We start from the raw sequence: 10,784 nt of genomic DNA, 5'->3' as shown, positions 1-10,784 counted from the left end.
CTTCGCCTTGGATCCGGCCAACACCTGCTCTGGCTCCGGCCTGCCTTCGCCATGGCTTCGGACTGCTCTCGCTCTGACCTGCTCTGGCTCTGGCCTGTCCTTGCCTTCGCCTTGGCTTCGGACTGCTCTCGCTCTGACCTGCTCTCGCTCTGCCCTGTCCTTGCCTTGGCTTCGGACTGCTCTCGCTCTGACCTGCTCTCGCTCTGGCCTGTCCTTGCCTTGGCTCCGGTCTGCTCTTGCTCTGGCCTGCTCTTGCTCTGGCCTACCCTGGCTCTGCCTCCGGCCAGCCCTCGCCTTGGCTCCGGCCAGCTCCTGCTCTGGCTCCAGCCTGCCCTCGCCTTGGCTTCGGCCTGCCCTCGTCCTGGCTCCGGCCTGCCCTCTCTCTGGCTCCGGCCTGCCCTCGCCCTGGCTCCATCCTGTTCTCGCTCTGGCTAGGGCCTGCCCTCGCCCTGGCTCCAGCCTGACCTCGCCTTCGCTCCGGCCTGCTCTCGCTCTGGCTCCGGCCTGCCCTTGCCCTGTCTCCGGCCTGCTCTCGCTCTGGCTTGCCCTCGCCCTGGCTCCGGCATTCTCTCGCTCTGGTTTCGGCCTGCCCTCCCCTCGCCTTGGATCCGGCCTGCTCTCGCTCTGGCCTGCCCTTGCCCTGCTCTCTCTCTGGCTCTGGCCTGCCCTTGCCTTGGCTCCAGCCTGCTCTCTCTATGACTCTGGCCTGCCCTCGCCCTGGCTCCGGCCTGCCCTAGCCCTAGCTCCGACCTGCTCTCAGTCTGGCTCCGGCCTGCCCTCGCCTTGGCTCCGGCCTGCTCTCGCTCTGGCTCCGGCCTGCCCTTGCCCTGGCTCCGGCCTGCTCTCTCTCTGGCTCTGGCCTGCCCTTGCCTTGGCTCCGGCCTGCTCTCTCTATGACTCTGGCCTGTCCTATTCCTGGCTCCGGCCTGCTCTCGCTCTAGCTCTAGTGTACCCTCACCTTGGCTCCGGCCTGCTCTCACCATGGCTCTGGCCTGCCCTCGCCCTGGCTCGGACCTGACCTTGGCTCTGGCCAGCCCTTGCCCTGGCTCCGGCCTGCTCTCGCCCTGGCTCCGACCTACTCTCGCTCTGGCACCGGTCTGCCCTCGCCCTGGATCCGGCCTGCTCTCTCTCTCTGGCTCTGGCCTGCCTTTGTTCCGGCCTGCTCTATGACTGTAGCCTGCCCTTGCGCTGGCTCCTGCCTGCCCTCGCCCTGGCTTCGGCCTGCTCTCTCTCTCTGGCCTGCCTTTGCCTTGGCTCCGGCCTGTTCTCTCTATGACTCTGGCCTGCCCTCGTCCTGGCTCCGGCCTGTCCTCGTCCTGGCTCCGGCCTGATCTCAATCTGGCTCTGGTGTACCCGCCTTGGCTCCGGCCTGCTCTCACCTTGGCTCCGGCCTGCTCTCGTTCTAGCTCCGGCCTGCCCTCGCCCTGGCTTCGGCCAGCCCTTGCCCTGGCTCCGGCCAGCCCTTGCCCTGGCTCCGGCCTGCTCTCGATTTGCCTCTGGCCTGCCTCGCCTTGGCTCCGGGCTAATCTCGCCTTGGCTCCGGCCTGCTCTCGCTCTACATCCGGACAGCCCTCGCCCTGGCTCCGGACTGCCCTTGCCTTGGCTCCGGACTGCTCTCGCCCTGGCTCCTGCCTGCTCTTGCTCTGGCCTGCCCTCACCCTGGCTCCGGCCTGCTCTCTATCTGGCTCTGGCCTGCTCTCGCTCTGGCCTCGAACTGTCTCCGGCCTGCTCTCGCCCTGGTTCCGGCCTGCCCTTGCCTTGGCTCCGGACTGCTCTCGCTCTGGCACTGGGCTGATCTCGCTTTGGCACTGGCCTGCTCTCGTTCTGGCTCTGGCCTGTCCTCACCTTGGCTCCGGCCTGCTCTCGCTCTGGCCTGCCCTGGCTCTGCTCAAGCCTGCCCTCGTCTTGGCTCCGGCCTGCTCTCGCCTTGGCACCGGTCTGCCCTCGCCCAGGCTCTGGCCTTCTCTCGCTCTGGCTCGCGCCTACCCTAGCCTTGGCTCTGGACTACTCTCGCTCTGGCTCGGGCCTGCTCTGGCTGTGGCTCTGGCATGCTCTCGCTCTGACCTGCCCTCTCGCTCGGACCATGGTCTGACCTCGCCCTGGCTCCGGCCTGCTCTCTCTCTGGCTCTGGCCTGCCCTTGCCTTGGCTCCGGCCTGCTCTCTCTATGACTCTGGCCTGTCCTATTCCTGGCTCCGGCCTGCTCTCGCTCTAGCTCTAGTGTACCCTCACCTTGGCTCCGGCCTGCTCTCACCATGGCTCTGGCCTGCCCTCGCCCTGGCTCGGACCTGACCTTGGCTCTGGCCAGCCCTTGCCCTGGCTCCGGCCTGCTCTCGCCCTGGCTCCGACCTACTCTCGCTCTGGCACCGGCCTGCCCTCGCCCTGGATCCGGCCTGCTCTCTCTCTCTGGCTCTGGCCTGCCTTTGTTCCGGCCTGCTCTATGACTCTAGCCTGCCCTTGCGCTGGCTCCTGCCTGCCCTCGCCCTGGCTTCGGCCTGCTCTCTCTCTCTGGCCTGCCTTTGCCTTGGCTCCGGCCTGTTCTCTCTATGACTCTGGCCTGCCCTCGTCCTGGCTCCGGCCTGTCCTCGTCCTGGCTCCGGCCTGATCTCAATCTGGCTCTGGTGTACCCGCCTTGGCTCCGGCCTGCTCTCACCTTGGCTCCGGCCTGCTCTCGTTCTAGCTCCGGCCTGCCCTCGCCCTGGCTTCGGCCAGCCCTTGCCCTGGCTCCGGCCAGCCCTTGCCCTGGCTCCGGCCTGCTCGCGATTTGCCTCTGGCCTGCCTCGCCTTGGCTCCGGGCTAATCTCGCCTTGGCTCCGGCCTGCTCTCGCTCTACATCCGGACAGCCCTCGCCCTGGCTCCGGACTGCCCTTGCCTTGGCTCCGGACTGCTCTTGCCCTGGCTCCTGCCTGCTCTTGCTCTGGCCTGCCCTCACCCTGGCTCCGGCCTGCTCTCTATCTGGCTCTGGCCTGCTCTCGCTCTGGCCTCGAACTGTCTCCGGCCTGCTCTCGCCCTGGTTCCGGCCTGCCCTTGCCTTGGCTCCGGACTGCTCTCGCTCTGGCACTGGGCTGATCTCGCTTTGGCACTGGCCTGCTCTCGTTCTGGCTCTGGCCTGTCCTCACCTTGGCTCCGGCCTGCTCTCGCTCTGGCCTGCCCTGGCTCTGCTCAAGCCTGCCCTCGTCTTGGCTCCGGCCTGCTCTCGCCTTGGCACCGGTCTGCCCTCGCCCAGGCTCTGGCCTTCTCTCGCTCTGGCTCGCGCCTACCCTAGCCTTGGCTCTGGACTACTCTCGCTCTGGCTCGGGCCTGCTCTGGCTGTGGCTCTGGCATGCTCTCGCTCTGACCTGCCCTCTCGCTCGGACCATGGTCTGACCTTGCCTTGGCTCCGGCCTCCTCTCGCTCTGACTCTGGCCTGCCCTCGCCCTGGCTCCGGCCTGCTCTGGCTCTGTCCTGACCTCGCCTTGGCTCCAGCCTGCTCTCGCCCAGGCTCCGGCCTGCCCTCGTCCTGGCTCCAGCCTGCTCTCGCCTGCCCTCGCTTTGGCTCCGGCTTGCTCTCGCCTTGGCTCCGGCCTGCTCTCGCACTGGCTCCGACCTGCTCTCGCTCTGCCTCTGTCCTGCCCTCGCCCTGGCTCCAGCCTACTCTAGCTCTGATTCTGGCCTGCCCTTGCCTTGGCTCCGGACTGCTCACTCTGGCACTGGCCTGCTATCGATCTGGCTCTGGCCTGCCCTCGCCTTGGCTCTGACCTGCTCTTGCTCTGGCTCTAGCCTGCCCTTGCCTTGGCTCCGGCCTGCTCTCGCTCTGGCCTGCCCTGGCTCTGACTCTGGCCTGCCCTCGCCTTGGCTCCAGCCAGCTCTCACCTTGGCTCCGGCCTGCTCTCGCTCTAGTTCCTGACTGCCCTTGCCCTGGCTCCGGCCTGCCATCGCTCTGGCTCCGGCCTGCTCTCGCTTTGATTCTGGCCCGCCCTCGCCCTGACTCCGGCCTGCTCTCTCTCTGGCGCTGGCCAGCCCTCGCCCTGGCTCCGGCATACTCTCATTCTGGCTGTGGCCTGCTCTCGCTCTGGCTTGCTCTCGCCCTGCCCTCACCCTGGCCTGCCCTCGTCTTGACTCCGGCCTGCTCTCGCTCGTTATGGCTAGCCTTCGCCTTGGCTCCGGCATGCTCTCGCTCTGGCGTAGGCCTGCTGTCGCTCTGGCTCTGTCTGGCCTGCCCTTGCCTTGGCTCCGGACTGCTCTTGCTCTGGCCTGCTCTTGCACTGGCCTACCCTCACCCTGGCTCCGGCCTGCTTTCGCTCTGGCTCTGACCTGCCCTTGCCTTGGCTCTGGCCTTCTATCGCTCTGGCTCTGGCCTGCCCTTGCCTTGGCTCTGGCCTACTCTCGCCTTGGCTCCGGCCTTCTCTCGCTCTGGCTCTGGCCTTCTCTCGCTCTGGCCTCGCCCTGACTCCGGCCGGCCCTTGCTCTGGCTCCGGCCTGCCCTCGCATTGGCTCTGGCCTGCCCTCGCCCTGGCTCCGACCCGTTCTCGCTCTGGCTCTGGCCTACTCTCGCTTTGGCCTGCCCTTGCTCTAGCTCCGGCCTGCTCTCGCCCTGGCTCCGACCTGCCCTCGCTCTGGCCTGCCCTCGCTCTGGCTCCGGCCTGCTCTCTCTCTGGCTCTCGCCTGCCGATACCTTGGCTCCGGCTTGCTATTCCTCTGGCTCTGGCCTGCCCTCGTCTTGACTCTGGCCTGATCTAGCTCTTGTTCTGGCCTGCTTTCGCCGTGGCTCCGGCCTGCTCTTGCTCTGGCCTGCCCTCGCTCTGGCCTCCCCTCGCCCTGGATCCGGCCTGCTCTCTCTCTGGCTCTAGACTGCCCTTGCCTTAGCTCCGGCCTGCTCTCACTCTGACTCTGGCCTGCCCTCGCCCTGGCTACTGCCTGCCCTCATCCTTGCTCCGGCCCGCTCTCACTCTGGCTCTGACCTGCCCTCGCCCTGGCTCCGGCCTGCTCTCGCCCTGGCTCTGGCCTGCTCTCGCTCTGGCCTGTCCTCGCCCTGGCTCCGGCCTGCCCTTGCTCTGGCTAGCCCTCGCCTTGGCTCCGGCCTGCTCTCGCCCTGGCTCTGGCCTGCTCTTGCTCCCTTTCTCGGTGTTCCCTCCCCCCACTCCAGCCAGGGACAGGGACTGTCGTGCCCATCTCAGGGGCATGCATATTGGTCGCCCTGCCATGGCAATGTGGTGTAATGCATGCAGGTGTCGGGGTCCTGATCCACACTCCATCCTTACCTGAGAGTGAGATATCACACCTCTGGGTGAGGTGCAATACCTCTGTAGCAACCGAGCCCTCGGGGTGCCACAGTTCCATTTATCTTCAGCCTAGGTGACGTATTGTGTAAGCTCCTAGGACAGGGTATACATTATTCTGTATGCCCTCAGGAGCAGCCTGTATTGTATATTAGATTGTAAGCTCGTAGGCAGGGCCGTGATGGTACCCTATCTACCACAAGTTTTTTAAGAGAATAATATGGCCTGCTCTTGCTCTGGCCTACCCTCGTCTTGGCTCCGGCCTGCTCTCGCTCGTTATGGCCAGCCTTCGCCTTGGCTCCGGCATGCTCTCGCTCTGGCGAAGGCCTGCTGTCGCTCTGGCTCTATCTGGCCTGCCCTTGCCTTGGCTCCGGACTGCTCTTGGTCTGGCTCTGACCTGCCCTCGCCCTGGCTCCGGCCTGTCTGGCCTTCTCTTGCTCTGGCCTGCCCTCGCCTTGGCTCTGGCCTTCTATCGCTCTGGCCTGCACTTGCCTTGGCTCTGGCCTACACTCGCCTTGGCTCCGGCCTGCTCTCGCCGTGGCTCTGGCCTGCCCTCGCCCTGACTCCGGCCTGCCCTTGCTCTGGCTCCGGCCTGCCCTCGCATTGGCTCTGGTCTGCTCTCGCCCTGGCTCCGACCCGCTCTTGCTCTGGCCTGCCCGCTCACCCTGTCTCCGGCCTGCTCTCTCTGGCTCTGGCCTACCCATGCCTTCTCCGGCCTGCTCTTCCTCTGGCTCTGGCCTTCCCTCGTCTTGACTCTAACCTGATCTTCTCGCTCTTCTCTGGCTCAGGCCTGCTCTCGCTCTGGCCTGCCCTAGCTCTGGCTCCAGACTGCTCTCGCTCTGGCCTGCTCTCGCTCTGGACTGCCCTCGCCTTGGCTCTGGCCTGCCCTCGCCTGGCTCCGGCCTGCTCTCTCTCTGGCCTGCCCTCGCCCTGGCTCCGGCCTACTCTCGCTCTGGCCTGCTCTCGCTGTGGCTCTGGCCTCACTCACCCTGTCTCCGGCCTGCTCTTGTCCTGGCTTCAGCCTGCCCTTGCCTTGGCTCTGGCCTTCTCTCGCTCTGGCCTGCCCTTGCCTTGGCTCTGGCCTACTCTCGCTCTGGCCTGCGCTCGCCCTGGCTCCGGCCTGCTCTCGCTCTGGCCTGCTCTCGCCTTGGCTCCGGCCTGCTCTCGCTCTGGCTCCGGCCTGCCCTTGCTCTGGCTCCGGCCTGCTCTCGCCCTGGCTCCGACCTGCTCTTGCTCTGGCCTGCTCTCGCCCTGGCTCCGGCCTGCTCTCGCTCTTGCAATGGCCTGCCTTCGCCCTGTCTCCGGCCTGCTCTCTCTCTGGCTCTGGCCTGCCCTCGCCCTGGCTCTGGCCTCGCCCTGTCTCCAGCCTGCTCTCGCCCTGGTTCCGGCCTGCCCTTGCCTTGGCTCTGGCCTTCGTATCGCTCTGGCTCTGGCTTGCCCTTGCCTTGGCTCTGGCCTACCCTCGCCTTGGCTCCGGCCTGCTCTCGCCTTGGCTCCGGCCTGCTTTTGCTCTGACTCTGGCCTGCCCTCTCCCTGGCTCTGGCCTACTCTCGCTCTGGCCTCGCCCTGTCTCCAGCCTGCTCTCGCCCTGGTTCCGGCCTGCCCTTGCCTTGGCTCTGGCCTTCGTATCGCTCTGGCTCTGGCTTGCCCTTGCCTTGGCTCTGGCCTACCCTCGCCTTGGCTCTGGCCTGCTCTCGCTCTGACTCTGGCCTGCCCTCGCCCTGACTCCGGCCTGCTCTGGATCTGGCTCAGGCACACTGTCCTCAGGGCCTTGGCTCCGGACTGCTCTCGCTCTGGCCTGCCCTCTCCTTGGTTCCGGGAGCCTACTCTCGCCTTGGCTCCGGCCTGCTCTCGCTCTGGCTCCGGCCAGCCCTCGCCTTGGCTCCGGCCTGCTCTCGCCTTGGCTCTGGCCTGCTCTCTCCCTGGCTCCGGCCTGCCCTTGCTCTGACTCCGGCCTGCTCTCGCCCTGACTCCGGCCAGCTGTTGCTCTGGCCTGCCCTCGCCCTGGCTCTGGCCTGCCCTTGACTCCAGCCTGCTCTCGCTCTTTTTCTGGCCTGCCTTCGCCTTGGCTCCGGCCTGCTCTCGCTCTGGCCTGCCCTCCTTGGCTCTGGCCTGCTCTCGCTCTGGCCTGACCTCGCCCTGTCTCCGGCCTGCTCTCTCTCTGGCCTGCCCTCCTTGGCTCTGGCCTGCTCTCGCTCTGGCCTGCCCTCGCCCTGTCTCCGGCCTGCTCTCTCTCTGGCCTGCCCTCGCCATGGCTCTGGCCTGCTCTTGCTCTGGCCTCACCCTGTCTCCGGCCTGCTCTCGTCCTGGTTCCGAGCTGCCCTTGCCTTGGCTCCGGCCTTTTCTCGCCAGATCTGGCCTGTCCTTGCCTTGGCTCTGGCCTACTCTCGCTCTGGCCTGCCCTCGCCCTGGCTCCGGCCTGCTCTCGCTCTGGCCTCCTCTCGCTCTGGCTTCCCTCGCCTTGGATCCGGCCTGCTCTTGCTCTGTCTGGCCAGCCCTCGCCCTGGCTCCATCCGGCCTGCTCTGCTGGATCTGGCTCTGACCTGCCCTCGCCTTGGCTCCGGCCTGCTCTTGCCCTGGCTCCGGCCAGTCCTCAGCCTGGCTCCGGCCTGCCCTTGCTCTGGCTCCGGCCTGCCCTTACTCTGGCTCCGGCTAGCCCTCGCCTTGGCTCCGGCCTGCTCTTGCTCTGGCCTGCCCTCGCCCTGATTCCGGCCTGCTCTTGCTCTGGCATGCTCTTGCTCTGGCCTACCCGAGGGTCTTAACTCCAGCCTGCTCTCGCTCTTGTTATGGCCTGCCTTCGCCTTGGCTCCGGCCTGCTCCCGCTCTGGCGTAGGCCTGCTGTCGCTCTGGCGTAGGCCTGCTGTCGCTCTGGCGTAGGCCTGCTGTCGCTCTGGCTCTGTCTGGCCTGCCCTTGCCTTGGCTCCGGACTGCCCTCGCCCTGGCTCCGGCCTGCCCTCGCCTTGGCTCCGGCCTGCGCTTGTTCTGGCTCTGGTCAGCTCTTGCTCTGGCCTGCTCTTGCTCTGGCTCTGGCCTCGCCCTGTCTCCGGCCTGCTCTCGCCCTGGCTCTGGCCTGCCCTCGCACTCCGGCCTGCTCTCTCTCTGGCTCTGGCCTGCCCTCTATCTGGCTCTGGCCTCGCCCTGTCTCCGGCCTGCCCTCCTCCTGGTTCCGGCCTACTCTCGCTCTGGCCTGCACTTGCCTTGGCTCTGGCCTACTCTCGCTCTGGCCTGCCCTCGCCTTGGCTCCGGCCTGTTCTCGCCACTCTGGCCTGCCCTCGCCCTGGTTCCATCCTGCTCTGGATCTGGCACCGGCCAGCCCTTGCTCTGGCTCCGGCCTGCTCTCGCCCTGGCTATCCGGCCTGCTCTTGCTCTTTTCAGTCTGCTGCTTGACAGCAAGCAGCAGCAGGTAAGGTAACTCCTGCTAAGGGCGGCCGGCCACCGCGACAAATCAGTAAAGCGGTGTTTAAATTTGGCGCCAATACTGCTGATTGGTCGTCTGGCCTACCCTCGCCCTGGCTCCGGCTGCTCTCGCCCTGGCTCCGGCTGCTCTTACTCTGGCCTGCCCTCGTCTTGACTCCGGCCTGCTCTCGCTCTGGTTCTGGCCTGCCCTCGCTCTGGCTCAAGCCTGCTACATCTGGCTCCGGCCTGCCCTTTCCTTGGCTCCAGACTGCTCTCGCTCTGGCCTGCCCTCGCCTTGGGTCCGGCCTGCTCTTGCTCTGGCCTGCCCTCGCCTTGGCTCTCCGGCCCTGCTCTCGCCTTGGCACCGGCCTACTCTCGCTTTAGCTTCGGACTGCACTTGCCCTGGCTCTGGCCTGCCATCGCTCTGGCTCCGGCCTGCCCTCGTGCCCTTGCTCTGGCTCCGGTCAGCCCTGGCCCTGGCCTGATCTTGCTCTGGCCTGCCCTCGCCCTGCTACCTGCTCTCTCTCTGGCTCTGGTCGCCCTCGCCCTGCTACCTGCTCTCTCTCTGGCTCTGGTCGCCCTCGCCCAGGCTCCAGCCTACTCTCGCTCTGGACTGCTCTCTCGCTCTGGCCTCGCCCTGCTCTCTCGCTCTGGCCTCACCCTGTCTCCGGCCAGCTCTCGCTCTGGCGTGCCTTCGCCATGGCTCCGGCCTGCCCTCGCCTTGGCTCCGGCCTGCTCTCGCCCTGGCTCTGGCCTGCCCTCGCCTTGGCTCCAGTCTGCTCTAGCCTTGTCTCCGACCTGCTCTCGCTCTGTCTCCGGCCTGCCCTCGCCCTGGCTCCGGCCTGCCCTTGCTCTGGCTCTGGCCTGCCCTCGTCTTGACTCCAGCTTGCTCTCGCTCTGGTTCTGGCCTGCCTTCGCCGTGGCTCCGGCCTGCTCTCGCTCTGGCTCAGGCCTACTCTCTCTCTGGCTCTGGCCTGCCCTTACCTTGGCTCCAGACTTCTCTCGCTCTGGCCTGCTCTTGTTCTGGCACTGGCCTGCTATCGTTCTGGCTCCGGCCCGCCCTGCCCTAGCTCTGGCCTTGCCTCCCCTGCTCTTGCTCTGGCTCTGGCCTGCCCTCGCCCTGCTCTCTCGCTCTGGCCTCACCCTGTCTCCGGCCAGCTCTCGCTCTGGCGTGCCTTCGCCATGGCTCCGGCCTGCTCTCGCCTTGGCTCCGGCCTGCTCTCGCCCTGGCTCTGGCCTGCCCTCGCCTTGGCTCCAGTCTGCTCTAGCCTTGTCTCTGGCCTGCCCTCGCCCTGGTTCCGGCCTGCTCTGTCTCTTGCCTTCCCCCGCGCCGTCTCTGGTCTGCCCTCGCTCTAGCTCTGGCCTGCCCTCGCCCTTGCTCCGGCCTGCTCTCGCTCTGGCTCCGGCCTGCCCACGCCCTGACTCCGGCCTGCCCTTGCTCTGGCTCCGGCCTGCTCTCGCCCTGGCTCCGACCTGCTCTTGCTCTGGCCTGCTCTCGCCCTGGCTCCGGCCTGCTCTCTCTCTGGCAATGGCCTGCCTTCGCCCTGTCTCCGGCCTGCTCTCTCTCTGGCTCTGGCCTGCCCTCGCCCTGGCTCTGGCCTACTCTCGCTCTGGCCTCGCCCTGTCTCCAGCCTGCTCTCGCCCTGGTTCCGGCCTGCCCTTGCCTTGGCTCTGGTCTTCGTATCGCTCTGGCTCTGGCTTGCCCTTGCCTTGGCTCTGGCCTACCCTCGCCTTGGCTCCGGCCTGCTCTCGCCTTGGCTCCGGCCTGCTTTTGCTCTGACTCTGGCCTGCCCTCTCCCTGGCTCTGGCCTACTCTCGCTCTGGCCTCGCCCTGTCTCCAGCCTGCTCTCGCCCTGGTTCCGGCCTGCCCTTGCCTTGGCTCTGGCCTTCGTATCGCTCTGGCTCTGGCTTGCCCTTGCCTTGGCTCTGGCCTACCCTCGCCTTGGCTCCGGCCTGCTCTCGCCTTGGCTCCGGCCTGCTCTTGCTCTGACTCTGGCCTGCCCTCGCCCTGACTCCGGCCTGCTCTGGATCTGGCTCAGGCACACTGTCCTCAGGGCCTTGGCTCCGGACTGCTCTCGCTCTGGCCTGCCCTCTCCTTGGTTCCGGGAGCCTACTCTCGCCTTGGCTCCGGC

This window comes from Phyllobates terribilis, unplaced genomic scaffold (genome assembly GCF_046119375.1).
Source record: "Phyllobates terribilis strain yellow unplaced genomic scaffold, ASM4611937v1 Scaffold_598__1_contigs__length_993119, whole genome shotgun sequence".
Lineage (NCBI taxonomy): Eukaryota > Metazoa > Chordata > Amphibia > Anura > Dendrobatidae > Phyllobates > Phyllobates terribilis.
The sequence above is the reverse complement of the archived record's forward strand: the minus strand, read 5'-3'. Positions refer to the sequence as shown.